Genomic DNA, 16,309 nt, shown 5'->3' with positions numbered 1-16,309 from the left:
ACAGCAGAGCTGAAACACCAGTAAGTGCACAAGACATCAGGCTAGACATACCTTAAAAGGTTTCCTGTGCAGCCTTCACAAAAGAGCAACTACTTAATGCATCATATTTACTGCAGTAAATAGCAGGCACCATCTATTAAGTACAAACAACAAAAGCCACCGACAATAGAACATTTTAGAATGGACTCAAGGAAGTCAAATTATGCAGAACATCCAAATTTATTCCAAAGAAAGACAATATTTTCAATCATAAATTGGTGATGTGCTGTGACTAAGCAGACTAGCCAATTGCAGATAATCCTATATTGATAGTTATAATAAACCTATTTTGAATATTAACTGTTTAGTTCATTTCAAAACATTACATGATTTATGTTGACCAATTTGCGTCAGCGCATTCACTGGTGTGACACTGGGAGTTTTCCAGCTATCAGCAGAGTCCTGTATACAAATAGTAATTTGGCAGACTGCAAAAGTGGTTGTACTACGCAATTTATAAACGTTCCAACTTTTCACTGAAAAATTCTTCCACGCTATCAGTATTCCATTTGAGAATGCTCAGATTTTCTGCAATGTTCCCTTTGTCGTCCGGCAGCTTTAGCACAGGATCAGAGTCACGCACATACTTGATCTGCAGACCCTTGAACATCTTGGGCTTATCACCTCTGACAAAAGCCTGGACTTGGGGGAACCTTCCCAATTTTCATCCACATACTTCGAGGACAGGTCCAGCATAAAGCTTTTTAGTTTCTGACTGGTCCTCCTCTTGGCAACATTGTCTGCAGTGTGGATCCAGCTGGTTGAGACCGAACTGTCCCAGGAGATCACAAGAGCTGCAGAGCAAGTTACTGGAAAAACCAAGTTCACGGCAGGCTTCCGATGACAGATCTGCACCACACATAGATACCACATTTAATAAGGGGAAGAGCCAGAACAAGTAAACCTCGGCAGCCATCTTGAACCACCGAAAGCTGACAATTTTTAAATATTTACGGCCACTGTGAAAAAGTGAAAAATTTCCTTTTGCTATTTTTTAAAGTAAATAATTAACTATGTCATTACCAGAACATCTGTTACTAAACCGATTTTGGCAACAGAATTTACTCAAATCCTCAAGTTTATAGATCCTGCATCACCCCGCTTCTCTCTTGAAGAGGTGTTGAATCTAATGCTAAAAATCTGTGGCCAGTAAATAGTTGCAACTGTGTGGTCGGACATAGATTTACAAAATTGTCAGTAACGCCACCTTGAAAGTGGTATTTTGAAGAGTTACTCTGGCTGTAATTGGGCCAAAGGTCATTTCGTGAAACCACCAAATCCGCCCCCACCACCACCACCATCCCGCTGCCCCATATTTATTGCAATTGCAGTTTTGACTTGAACTGATTTTGTAGGGCTGTTAATTCCTTGACACCCTGTACCCTTACTATGTACAACTCTAATTCACTTTTATAGAAATGTGACCTTTGTGATGATCTGCAACTGTTTAATTATCGGTGTACAACATCACATAGCAGTTGGCTTTCACCACTTACTTCCTGATTTAAAATACTTAGACAGGACTGTCTGGTGAGTAGGATCATTTTTAGCTCCTTGGGATCATCATTCCCAAACTGTTACTTAACCATGAAATGGAAAAATTGAATCCTGAAAGGAATACAAATTTCTCTTTGATATCAGTAAGAAACCAGCCAGCGGAGATTAGGGAATGGCTATAAAAAGCCATTAAGGACCAAAATGTGGCCAGAATACAGAAAAATACAATGAAGGGATGGGAATGGAGGAAAAACATTCTGATTCCACTTGAAATGTGGAAAGTGACTTAACTTTAGCTGAGTTGACAAGTGGAATTTTCCATTAGATCATCTCTGCACTTGTGTAACAAATTGCAAGGACGAGTAATGTGAATTTACCTTTCCTGACAGTGACATGTGTCTGAACCACTACATGCTGTGTATACGCTGAGAAAAATGATGCTATTTGTCTTGACCAGCAAAAGTGGCACAAATCATTTGCAACTAAATATTCTTATTTTCCAAACCATTTGTTGTGTCAGTTAAAACAGAAAAGGCTGACTTGAGGATGAGAGAAAATGAAGGTGAATCACAGAGCTGAACAGCAGGGTCAAAGGATCTAAGGATCAAAAAGACAAAGAATCATCCAGACTCGAAAAGTTAGCTCCCTTCTCTCTCCACAGATGCTGTCAGACCGCTGAGATTGCCCAGTATTTTCTGTTTTTGTTTCAGAGTCCAGCATCTGCAGTAATTTACTTTTATCAGAAGGATCTAATTTTGGTGCATTCTGTGACATGGGCACAGATTACACTAATATTTTGTCTCTCTCAAGACTCAGCTCAATGTATTTGCATGTCTGCAAACATGAAATCTACCATGAACCAGAGCAGCTGGGCAATGTTTTAGAAGGTAATTTAAAAGATTTTTTTTGTTGCATAAAATATATTAATTGTATATATTTGAAGGGTTACCTGGTACGGCATATTGATGCAACTGAAAATGTGATTATCACAAATACCAAGCATTTGTAATCAGTGTCTGGTCCACCACCTTTAAATAATGCAACATTAAAAAATGGAAATTGTTTTAAAACACTGCATTGGACCATTTACTAGTTATATTGGTGTACCCTGGTCAATTTCTTAGTAAATTTCAAACCTTTTAAAAAGTCTCTTTTGTCCTTTCACCTAAAAAAGCTTAATTTTAAGAGCTTCCTTGAACGGCCACAAATGACCCAAATAACAGAAACACAGCACGGGGGTTAATTCCAATTAGGGGTGTGGCCACATTAGTGTGCAGAACTGGCTTCTAACACAATGCTATTTAAACCAATGCAAAAAATATCAGTCAGTTGATTCGCTCTTGGAATTCCTTCACCTCTTGTGTAGTTTGGCCAATTCGGGACAGATTGCCCACGAAAAAACATGGCCAACCAATCAAAGCTATCCATTGATGTTTAGTATAGTTAAAAAACAGGTAAAGCTAAACTGATAAGTGCTGAATGTTCTGAAGCTGATGGTTGAGAGATGTTGGTATATTAAAAAAAAAACTTTCATGAGAATGCAATGACTGTTCATCTGTTTCGTAAATCATCCCAATCAAGTCATGTGAACCCAGTCCACTCCTAATGTGAAGTTGCTTAGTACAAATACAAATTGTGCAAAACAAGAGGCTTAAGAGCTGTTTGATTAGAATTGTTTCATTTGTTATACAGTAATATTTGAATATTTTGAGAACACAAAGTTAATTCAAATTAAGAAGAATGGACTGTAAATACAATTAAAAAGACAAACTAGGAGAAATTAATCAAGCTTTCCAGAATAAGAATTGACCAGAACGTTGTAAACTTTGATTCCTTTTCTGGACATATTTCCTTCTTTGGTTTGTCAAGTAGATGCTTGATAAATATCTTCCTGCTTATTTTATTCAAACACTGAGAAGCAATACTTTTTTTTATTCTTTTGTGCGTGTTTGACTCATACTCAGACATCTGTTTGATCCCAGGTCACCAAACATTCCCAAAACAAATGTGCTTTTAATACTCAAGCTTTCTGTCATCCAACCATTACTTCTTGAGTTGTGTTGTCTTCTCATATCTTTTCAAGCTAAGAGTTCCTGCATTATGTGTTTTGATATTTCACCTAGTTTCCTTGATAGAAAAAAGATTTTGGACCTTGTGTTATCTGTAACTCTTGCACTTTTTCTGTTGCTACAGCCTATTTTATCTGACAATATTAGTCATGCCAGTATAGACTTTATGATCAACAGACTGATAAATTCAGCAGTGGGGGCAGGCTGGTGGGACATAGTGGACAAGTAATCCAGAGACTCAGGGTAATGCTCTGGAGACCTGGGTTCAAATCCTGCCACAGCAGATGAATTCAATAAAAACCTGGAATTAAAAAGTTCAATGATGACCATGAAACCATTGCCAATTGTTGTAAAAACTCATCTGGTTCACTAATGCCCTTTAGGGAAGGAAATCTGCCGTCCTTACATGGTCCCACCGACATGTGGCTCACATATCCCCTGAACGAATAAACAAAAAGTTAATTTCCCAAAACTGAGTGTCGTTAGTAGAAATGGGGGAGATCTGGTGGAGATTAGAGTGCAGGGATAATTGGACCAGGGCACACTGAAGTAATTTTGTCACCATTTAAAATTGTCTCCAATGCCTGTAATTTTATAAAGGCTTGAATTTCGCATTGTTATTTACAGTTACAGAAAAACTAGTTGGAATGTAAGAATTTCACAATCTCCATAAATCAGTGACTTATGTTACTGCCAGTTGGAAATAGCAAAGTTCTCTGAATGAGAGGATTCAATGACCATCATTGAAAGTGGCTCCAAAGCAGGACTAGGGATTGAGCTTGCCAAGTCCTCAAGGTCATAGCTGCCAAACTAGGTCTGCGGCAGGTGTTACGAGAACCAACAGACTACCGGTGGCGGTAACACGTTAGGTAGCTTTTGTATATTGAAATATATATTTCGAAATCCTCGAAAACAACCTTTTAACTCCATCAAATGGGCACCAAAGATATCCACCAGCCCCCAGCCTAACCCCCGCAAACCGCATCGCTGAGAAATAGATAAAAGAATGGGAAAGAGCTAACCGCCCAGCAGGAAAGCCAGCAAGGACGAGGGGAGGGAAACCACAGCCTCGGAGCCGGCAGCCACACGGGGTGACACGGGTCTGGGTAGGATTGACTCCTACCCAGGAGTTCTCAGTGCAGACCCAAGCGCTGTTGGACAAATGTATGGGCTTCATCACCTCCGAGCTCCAAAGACATAGGGAGGAGCTGAAGAAAGGCCTCCTGGCAGCTGTCGAGACGGCAGTGGAGGTGCCAACGGCCCCCATGAGGGAGGCGATGGCCAAAATGGAGCGGCGGTTTGAGGCCCAGGAGTTGATGACGAGAGACCTTGAGAGGGCCCCCACGGACTGAGGAGACCAGATCGTGGCACTTGAAGCCAAGGTGGTGTGCCCGATCGAGACCCAGGTGGACTGAAAAGAAAAAATAGACGGCCAGGGGAACAGGGCTTGACGCCAGAACCTAAGAATCGTGGGGCAGCCGGAAGGTATGGAGGGGAAGAACCCCACGGAATATGTATCAGCGATGCTCGGGAAACTGGTCACAAATGGCAGCAGTGTGTGTGCCAGCTACAAGATGTACTGAACCTTCCAAATTCCTGATCACTGCCACCTAGAAGGGGCAGCACGGTAGCATGGTGGTTAGCATAAATGCTTCACAGCTCCGGGGTCCCAGGTCCCAGGTTCGATTCCCGGCTGGGTCACTGTCTGTGCGGAGTCTGTACGTCCTCCCCGTGTGTGCGTGGGTTTCCTCCGGGTGCTCCGGTTTCCTCCCACAGTCCAAAGATGTGCGGGTTAGGTGGATTGGCCATGCTAAATTGCCCTTAGTGTCCTAAAAAGTAAGGTTAAAGGGGAGGTTGTTGGGTTACGGGTATAGGGTGGATACGTGGGTTTGAGTAGGGTGATCATTGCTCGGCACAACATCGAAGGCCGAAGGGCCTGTTCTGTGCTGTACTGTTCTATGTTCTATGTTCTAAGGGCAGCAGACAAATGGGACCACCTGGAAATTTCCCTCCAAGCCACACACCATCTTGACTTGAAACTATATTGCCATTTCTTCACTGTTGCTGGGTCAAAATTCTGGAACAATAAATGCTGGTCTAGCCAGTGACGTCCACATCCCATGAATGAAAAAAAGTATCTACCTATCTCTTTTTAAAATAAACTTAGTGACTGTGCATCAACAGTCTCTGAGGTAGCGAATTACAAAGATGCACAACCATTTCAGTGAAAAGATTTCACTTATCTCAATTCTCAATGGATTTTATTCTGAAACTATGCACCCTAGTTCTAGACTCTCCTGCCAGGGGTATCACCCCCCAGCTCCAATAGGGGAGAATCTTACCCCCCTAGACATTCAATAGCATTACCATTATTAAGTTCCCACACAATCACGATCTTGGTGGTTACCATTCACTAGACACTTCTTAGAAACAGCCTTTCTATAGCTGATCTGTAGAAAATTACCTTTTTAAAGGTGAACAAAAATGTTTCTGTTTCCACGTGCAGACCCTTCTCTTTTAAGTGATCATAGCTATATAAATTTTCCATCACCACTTTAAGAGCCTCCCGGAACAGGCGCCGGAATGTGGCGACTAGGGGCTTTTCACAGTAACTTAATTGAAGCCTACTCGCGACAATAAGCGATTTTCATTTCATTTCAAGAGTACCTTCACCTCTCCGCTGGTGAACCCTAAAGACCCAATACCTGTTTGGAATTAACCTGCTTCCGAAATTAAGTTGACCTTTGGGAAATCCAAGCTAACCAGCCCAGAATGAAAATGCCAATCACAAACTCATTGCTCCATTGTAATACCGACATTTTGAAAGCAATTGAAACTGCAACCTGATGGTATGAAGTTAAATCGAGCAAAGAATGACTGAAAATATAACACAAGACAATCAAAGGAATAAGCTTACAGCAAGAATATTAGTCTGGGGTACTAACTTCCAAAAGGGTCTCCATGAACCCTTTATAGTTGGCACTTTGTTCCAAATCCCTCCATAGCTTCACCCTTCTCTATCTCTGTCATCTACTCTGAGACTTTTGAGTGGGCTCGATTCTCATTCGGGTCACTGTCTGTGCGGAGTCTGCACGTTCTATCCGTGGTCTGCGTGAGTTACCTCCGGATGCTCCGGTTTCTTTCCACAAGTCCCGAACGACGTGCTTGTTAATTGAATTGGATATTCCGAATTCTCCCTCAGTGTACCCGAACAGGTGACGGAGTGTGGCGACTAGGGGATTTTCACAGTAACTTAATTGCAATGTTCATGTAACTCTACTTGTGACACTAATAAAAATTATTATTGTTAGTTGCTGCAACCCTTGTGTATCCCTGACTCCCTTTGTCTCACCATTGACGTTGATGCCTCCAACTCCCTGCCCTCTTGAGCTGTTGAAATTCCTCTCCAAATCTGTCTGCAATTCTACCTTTTTTTTCTCCTTTCAAGTAACTAGTGAAGCTCAACCTCTTGTACAAGCATTTGGTCACCTATCCCAAAGTCTACTTTAGCTTGGTGGCAATATTTGTTTGGTGACGCTGCTGTGAAGAGCCTCTGGAAGTTTTGCTGCATTTAAGGTGTTGAATAAATGCATGTTATTGTTGTTCGTGCATTTTGCCAACGTGCATGAGTTAATTTAACAGAGGCAGAAATCAAAACTAGAGCTTCCCTGTTCTGCACAGTTGCTGTACAATCTGGATAATCTTGTTGAGCCATTGAGATAGAACTGGAGGAAGGGAACTATTTAAAATATGTGGCTACATAAACATTACACAGAAGAAACATGGAATAGGACTCATAATTGAAGTTGTGTAAGACTATGTCAGGATCTAAACATTAATATAAGATTATGATGAGTTATTTTATTTTAACCACTGAGATCATCAAAATGTTAACAACACAACAGCCATATCTGCTAAAAAATGCAGGGGCCTTGACGTTATAATCAAATCCTGCCTCGGACCTTATGATTCTTATCTGGCCTCACCACAACATTGGGGCTACCAGTGGCTGCAACAAGTTGCTGACTTTATCCCAGTAAGTATTATACTTTGAGTGTTGTTTACTATCAGAAATAGTAATGCCCCCTCAAATTATAATAGTGCCCAATTTACTGCCTACTAATAGGTAATGTCCCAGTGACGGATAGGGGCTTTCCCAGAGAATATGTTATAAATTAAGCTTGTCGTGATATCATGGCTGTGTTATAATTCACCAACTGACCACTAGGAGTCCCACAAGTATGAATGAAAAAATGAAATGAAAATGAAAATCACTTATCGTCATGAGTAGGCTTCAATGAAGTTACTGTGAAAAGCCCCTAGTCCCCACATTCCAGCGCCTGTCCGGGGAGGCTGGTACGGGAATCGAACCGTGCTGCTGGCCTGCTTGGTCTGCTTTAAAAGCCAGCGATTTAGCTCACTGAGCTAAACCAGCCCCATACAACCATATAAACCATATAAGTGAATGTAAAGTCAGCTGGCCAGACACTGGCTGGAAGAAGTAAAAGAGAGAGCTTGCATCTGCATGATTTTACTGCTGTTCGTCTGTTGTGTTGAATATAGTTTACCTCCAGTTAAAATGTCAATAAGTTGTTTATAACTTTAACTCCAAGTGTTCTTGTAATAAATAAGACCATCCAAGAAGAACATTGCAAGGCTGACATTGGAAATAGAAGCAGGGGGACACAGCACCCAAATTCTGCTAAAATTGATGTTCCTGTCAAAATATCAGTGCTCTTGTATCTTTGTGTCATTAAACTCACAATACAACATGATCAACCATTAGGCGTCGAACAAATGTGACAGAAATTAACTCAAAGTCTGATTTCATCCATCAACCGTGTCAGTCATGGCTCAGTTTGTGCTACTCGAAGGTTCTGAATTCAAGTGCCACCCTTCGATTTGGGTTTAATAATCTTGGCTCAGCCACTCCGGGTACGCAGGGAGTTTTGCAGTGTTAGGGGTGTTGTCTTTCAGATGGGATGTTAGACCAAGGTGCAGACAAATGGCACTGTTTCAGAGAGGAACAAGGGTTATATCGGCCAATTTGTATCCCTGAATCAATATCACTAGACAGATTATCTTGTCGTTATCATATTGCTAATTGTGAGAGCTTGCTGTGCACAAATTAATTGTTATAATTAATTGTTATAACTGCTTTGCGGCAGTGATTGTAATTCAAAAGTACTTCATTGGCTGTAAAGTGTTTGGGATGTCTGGTGGTCATGAAGGATACTATTTAACTGCAAGTCTTTCTTTGTCCCTCTCTTCCACAAAAGTGGCACTTGGTTTTTGCTTAGCCTGCACCCCACTGATCTAACCAGACTTGGCATGCTGAGCGTCATTTGCAAAAACCCCACCCCGTCACTGCTGTGTTCTGAAACCTGGACATAAACATTCAAAATGAAATCAGGAATTGAAAATTAGTGTTGCAGTGTTTTTGAGAGTATACAGGATTCTCAAGTAAACAGAGCAGAGCTGTCTATTATGATTATATCAAAGCCAATGTTTACCAGCTCAGGAGAAAATATGCTTCGGGGGACAGACGTCATGGATTTGATATCACCTTGATTAATCTGCACCTTGATATTTAATTGGAGTGTTCATTTTAAGCTGCAATACCTCACTGTACTATTTTATCTTCAGTTTCAGATTAGTTTTAAAAATATTTTGAGAAAGTAAGATATGTCCCCAGAGCATTTTGGAAAGAATTAAGGGGTTGAATTAATAAAAAATGACATGGTTCAAGACATGTGGAGGTCTTTGCTATCAAATTGATGCCAATCAAATAACGCATCCCTTATAATAGAAAATGCTTCAGTGCTGTATGCCATCTTCCCCTCCTTGTCCCTGCCCTGCATAGTCTTCTGTAAAGGTGGGGAGAAAATGGAAAAATGTCTTTACTGGCCTATGTGTCATTTATTAAGTCCTTGATGGAGGTGGACACATATAACTACCTTGGTCCTGTACTATTTGTGTCCTGGTGCAATCAGTTCCGTGTTAATAATCAGCTGCATGCTTATGTACATTCACAAGTCAGTTCGAGGCAGCTCATAACAGTTCAGTTCAAAAAGAAAATGATTGTTTATGAATAGTAGAGCAATACCATTTTTGTTTGTCTACCTTCGGAAGTAAGATTGACTTGAGTCACTGAGGCATTGTCTGTGGTCCATAGTTAACAGGTCAGCTTTGTATTTAAAACAAGCGTTCTGAAAATTTCATCTGGTTTGGCCTTGGTGACCAATTAGAAAATGAAGCCTATGCTTTTTAATTAAGGGCCCAACAGATGATGACAATTGTTTCTCTGTTATATTTACCTACTGTTAGAAGCTTTGAATGTCGCCGTCATGGCTATTTTTCAGCTATGTCAAATGTTCAGAAGGAAGATTGACTGTGGGAATAAGTTAGGTAACGTTTTGTTAAATCTAACCACTCTCTGACTATTATGGCAAGACTTCATTTGATATATAGCATCACTCTGACATGAGAAGAACAGTGGCAAAGAACATCTTGTAAGTCAATGAACTGGAACTTGAAAGAGACCTGAGTTTGTGACTGAGGAAGAGGAACAGATGGAACAACCATGTGTCTCTCTTGTTGCCTTAGTGTTAAATAATTTAATTCAACGATGCTATGATTGGAAAGTGGTAAATGGTAAATAAAAGCTAATAGTCATGTTACTTATTGAAACATGTAGACCTTGGGCAAATTGGGAGTGTTAAAAAGTGTTACAGTTATCAAACAGGTTACATTTTGGAAAGTATATCACTCTTTGAGATTACTCGGTAGACTTTCAACTTTCTGCCTGGAAATTAAAGTCAGGAAATTACTTTGTTGGTTGAGTGATTTTATGTCATGGTGGCAAGTTGAAAATCCGCCCTTATATGTCCAATGTTAAATAATCTCCTGCATGACGTTGTTGGTTTCTGGAACAAACTCCCCCAGATACATACATTTTTATACCGAGAAAATAATTAGTGAATTGGTGGAACTATCGAATATTGACTTTAAATAACTGTTTGTAAAAGCAATAAATGTGATCTGTCACTGATTTTCACTGGTAAAACTTGTGTCGAGTTTGATCCATAGGGAACAAGTCAAATAACAGAATCTGATGTACGGACATAAGAAATAGGAACAGGAATAGGCCATTCACCCCTTTGAGCCTGCTTGAGCCAGATGATTGAGCCAGATGATTGAGCCATTCAATAAGATCATGTCTGGTCTGATCATGGCCGCTAATCCACTTTCCTTAATCCTTATCTCCCTTGAAGATCAAAGATCTGTCAAGCTAGGTCTTGGCAATATTCAATGACTCCGCCTCCACAGCCATCTGGGTCAAGAATTCCAAAGATTTATGGACCTCTGAGAAATAAAAGTACTTTTCCATCATTGTAAGTGGCCTTGGCCTTTATATTATAGGTTGGATTAGAGGCAAAGTATTTGGAATACACTCTCTGCTAACACACAGAGCAATAGTGCACAGTACGCACCTGAGCCAGGCCTTTAAGAAAAACACAAAGGAGACAAGGTTCTGCTTCCCAAGAAGGGAAGGAAATAAGAGAGCAAATGGGCTTTCTCCCGTTGATTGGAAACAGTTTGCCTGCCCATTCTATTGTTGCCAGATACCTTGACAGCCTTCCGTCTTGTGAGATGATGGTTTGCACCACGAGGGTCAGCTCTGGATTTAACATTGCCTGGCATGACTCAGTTACCCCACTCTGGCATGTCAGGAAGGAATGGGCTGAGAAGTTGACTGCTACTTAGCATTGGAATACAGCTTTGCAGGGCATTGAAGAATCGAAAGGTTGAAGGATCGGGGAACCAAAGCATTTACAAAATGAAAAAGAACATTTAAAGAGAAGGTAAAGTAAGGCAGTAACTCCAGAAAAATCTTAATTTGTTCTTAAGGATAGGAAGCTGCAATTTTGTTCTGAATTCCACCATTTTATCCTTCCATTTTCTCTTTTTGTCAGCTTTCCTTCGTTTTTAAAAAGTTATATGTCTTTCTTCTTCTATAACAGTACATCTTATCCTTTTTGTGGCAATTACCCCCATCATCATCGGCGGTTCCTCAATTCGGGGGTGACATTTACTCAGTATCATAGTTTTCAACCATGGGTTTTAATGGGACTGGACAGGCCAATTCTTGAGTCTAAAATCTTTAGGCACATGGGGCACGGTGTCCTGTGAAGTAATGGGATATAGCATGCAGGATTTGCTTCAATTTCTTTCCTTCTCTGCCACTGCTCTGCCTCATCATTGAGATGTTGTGACTCAAAGCGAGACACAGCTTGATGGACAAGTTGTCACTATTTTAAATGATTGGTAGAAACCACCTTCTATTCAGTAATGTTGATGCTGCTGTGCTTCAAGGAGAGTTTTAGAGTTTCTTTGTCCTCCCCTGGAATGTTGGCAATTTGAGAGCTCAGAAAACAAGACATGGTAGGGAAGACCTTTGGCATTCAGACACAGTGTTCGGCCATCAAGGTTGATTTTGCAGAGTCTTGCCTTAATGCTTATGGAGATGCTTCATGAAGGACATTAGGGTCTGTTCAGTGATCCACCTTTTGAATTTGGAGGATGTGGCGGAGGCATTGCTGATGAAATTTCTCTAACACTCTTATATGTCGCTGGTACACAGTCCAGGTCTCACTGCAGTACAGGATTGGGAACAAGAATGCCTGTGTTCACTTGGACTTTTGTTGACATGTGGAGGTCTTTGTTACCAAACATTTGTAGAAGACCGAGCTGAAGCAGCTGGTGTGGGATCTCCTCATCAATGGGGGCCTTTTGAGAGAGATGTCTGCCAATATGTTGGAAGTGCTCAACATATTCCAGAAGCTTTCCTTCAACATACATTGGCAGGTGGAATACCAGATCTACCCGGTGTGGTTTGATTTATAAGCTTTCTTTTGGCAACATTCAAAGATAATCTGAGTTTCTTGAATGCAGAATGAAAGAGATTGAGGACAAAATAAAAGTGGCAGAAATGACCCTGCTATCGACCGGCACTTTATTTTTAGCTCTCGGTGGGGAACGCCCTGCCATGACCACACTTACCGCACATCCTTCACTGAGGAGCTCTAACAAGCCGAGCTTCTCAGTGGAGGAAGAGATCGGGGTGCCTTGATCTCTCGAACCTTGCCCCCCCTGACGTGACCCCTAGACCCCCCCAATGCCCCAATTCACCTGTTGAGAGTCTTTGAGATGCCCGCATCCTATCACACACCGGCAGCGCACCCCCGAGCCTGATCTCTGGCATGGGCAAAATGCCAGCTTGACACTGCTAGCCTGTCACCCTAGCAGTTACCCTGACAGCCTGGCAGTGGCACCTGGGCACCATGGAAGTGCCAGGCTGGCACACAGATGGCACTGCCAGGATTTCCAGGTAGCACCACAAAAGTGCCAGGCTGGCAGTGCCAAGGTGCCCAAGGAGCTCAGTGCCAGAGTTCCAGTCTGGCCAGAGGCCAACCACCCGGGAGGCCCCTGATCACCTGGGAGATGCCCCCAAATGCCAGTACACTTGGTCTCCGTTATCCTGCAACCTGTAGCTGCTCTTAGAAGAGCAAGAAACCCTCACAGCCTGGGATAGATGCAGTAACCACAGCAGACAGCTATGAACCCACCCAAAGGCCTGGAACCTCAGGCAGCCACTTTCCAAACCTTTCCCATGAATATTGGAAAGATAAGCAATGTGTCCTAGATAGGATATGGATACATTGCTTCTCCTGCAAATTCTGTATCATCCCCACCAACAAGTCTGATTCATCTCTGCATGCCTATCTTATTGTGTGAAGTCAACACTACCAGAAAAATTAATTATCCAGCATCAGTTTTCAACCCACCAACCTCTACCTCAGTGGGCTTTGAGACTAGTCTCTGGAATCCACGTGGAAAAATATTTATTTTCTCTGTGGTATTTGCATAAATATCTTTATTTTCTCTCTCCCTCTTTTACTGCATTAATTCAAATGAGGCAACGTAGCTACCTTCCCCCGTGCTTTCAGTGTGTGCAAATATACTAACCGTTTGAGTTGATCCTACCTCAAGTTTTCTGCAGGCTTTTAATAGAAAATTGGATCACAGCAAAACTGATGAGCTGGGAAATATGCCATTGCTTATAAAGAGGGAAACAAATCATTTCTTCTTATGGACACATGGTGAGGGAGGAATTAGTGTTGTTTAAATTAACCCCACTCCTGTTTGTAACTCAAATTGCACCAGGGTTTTGATATTGCAGTGTTCGAATAATACTCCATGGAAAAAATGGATCATTATTCTATTTTATTCAATAAAATAGTCTTTAACAGTATCTGATCTCAGTGCCAGTAGGTTGTGTTTGCTTTCACACTGGCACCTATACTGGGTCACAATGCAAACAGTATTGAGGTGGAAACAGCAAGCTTGAATGCATCGCCCAAAATAACATTGCAAGTCAAAGAGACAAGATGGTTGTCCCCATGAGGGAACCCTGGGCTCCCAGCTACCAGAGGGCAATAACCTTGAGTGGAGCAGTTTGTTAGGCTGCCAAATAAAAGAAACCCTCCATTTTGTTTAAACTCCAAGAGAGGATTAACCTTGGCAATTATATTGCACTGTGTGAGAGCATTTCCTATCCAATGCTCTTTCAGTAATTCTGCCAAATCAGCATGAAACTGGACCTGAATTAGATGACTGCTATGAAATACTGCTGGACAAAATATGCCTCGGTGAAATGAAATTAAATGAAAATCGCTTATTGTCACAAGTAGGCTTCAAATGAAGTTACTGTGAAAAGCTCCTAGTTGCCACATTCCGGCACCTATTCGGGGAGGCTGGTACGGGAATTGAACCGTGCTGCTGGCCTGCCTTGGTCTGCTTTCAAAGCCAGCGATTTAACCCTGTGCTAAACCAGCCCCTACGAGTAGGCTTCAATTAAGTTATTATGAAAAGCCCCTAGTTGCCACATTCCGGTGCTTGTTCGGGAGGCCAGTACAGGAATTGAACCCATGCTGCTAGCATTGTTCTGCATTACAAGCCAGCAGTTTAGCCCACTGTGCTAAACCAGCATGACTTATTAGCCTAAAATAAAATTTGCCTCACGTTACAGTATTACTTCAAAATATGCCCAGATCCAACTCGTTAAATTAGTGGGAATACAGAATATCCAATGACTGAATAACAAATTGAAAATTCCCATTTCCAGTATTGTTTGCTTTTTGGTAATGATTCCCCTTTCCCACTGGCACAGCCCACTTCCCCATCCATTTCTTGGAAGTGAAGGGTGCAGAAGATCTCAGTTAATGTTGATTTTGGCAAAGAAAGCAAGCGTTTGGAGGAAGGATTGATGCTCTGCTATATTTCTCCATGGTGGAATGTTGTCCTCACTTTCCACACTCTCTTGACAGCATGTTTGTGATTGGGAACTCATTTCAGAAGCAACAGGAGTCTGTTTACTGCTCTCACACACTCTTTCACTTTTTAACCACAGTGGATTCAACTGTTTTGGATTTATTTTACGAATTAGAACGGTTATTTGTCAGTTTCTTTTTATTTGTATGGCTAGGGAAACAATTACTTTTTTCTGCCAAGACTAATAATCCATTCAATGGCTTCAGCCAAAGCAATGTTGTGATACTGCCATGACTGGATCTCTCAGGGCAGGAGTTCAGTATGTAGGTAATGGTTTGACCTGGATGGCCACAATCACAATATGAGTAGTTTCTCATGTTTCACTTATGGCACAAGTGGCCACATCTTTCTGGGTCCATTCTCGAGTGGCCAAGGATTGTCCAGACTTTTGGTAGAGGGTTTGAACCTCAGACTTCACCACTTGGGGCGGCACGGTGGCATAGTAGTTAGCCTCACAGCACCAGGGACCCAGGTTCGATTCCGGCCTTGGATGACTGTGTGGAGTTTGCATTTTCTCCCCAGGTCTCCATGGGTTTCCTCTGGGTGCCCCGGTTTCCTCCCCCAATCCAAAGATGTGCAGGTTAGGGTGACTGGCCATGCTAAATTTCCCCTTAGTGTCCAAAGATGTGTTGGTTAGGTGGGGTACGGGGCTAGGGAGGGGGAGTCGGCCTAGGAGAGTGCTCTTTCAGAGGATTGATGCCGACTCGATGGGCCTAATGGGCTCCTTCTGCGTTGTAGGAATTTTGTGATTCTGTGAACTCTTAAAGAGGCGGTGCACTGTGGCTAGAGCAGGTGCAGTAAGTTGTCCAATGTTTTAACATGAAGAATACGCAATAATGGCCAAGCTAACATCGTCCACGTTCCAGGTTTTCTCATGCCGCAGTGGAGGCCACGTTACTTAGGCTGGAGAGGGAGGAGAAGTATGATCTATTCCCTGGGGACCTGGAGGCTCACTAGGTTAATGTTGCAAAGTCAACCTGAGCTGATAGTCATGGAGCCCAGCCCTGAGGGTCTGAATGCAGTGTTGAGTATGGTTTGATAACCTCACAAAAGTGGTCAATGACAGTGAATGTATCTTCAAATGCCATACCCCACCAACTGTACCACTAGTCCAGACAATGCTCATAACTACCAACAATCAGGAGTCATAGCTTCACCTCACTCTCACAAACATTATAGTGCTATATGCCTTACAACCTTTTTCCACAGATTGAATAGACTGTCATTATTCAACCATGAAAGCCACATAATCCAATCACATTGCAACCCACTCACCAACATACGTTCCTCTGCCTTGCTGGATAAGGTGG

The 16,309-nt window shown here is 42.0% G+C and overlaps 1 pseudogene; it reads right to left on the bottom strand.

Annotated features, from left to right (window-relative positions):
• Window positions 1-200: 200 nt before the first annotated feature.
• On the bottom strand, window positions 201-969 carry LOC119956206 (annotated as a pseudogene).
• Window positions 970-16,309: the final 15,340 nt, after the last annotated feature.

This window comes from Scyliorhinus canicula, chromosome 22, assembly GCF_902713615.1.
Source record: "Scyliorhinus canicula chromosome 22, sScyCan1.1, whole genome shotgun sequence".
Lineage (NCBI taxonomy): Eukaryota > Metazoa > Chordata > Chondrichthyes > Carcharhiniformes > Scyliorhinidae > Scyliorhinus > Scyliorhinus canicula.
This window is presented reverse-complemented; position numbering and strand designations above follow the sequence as displayed.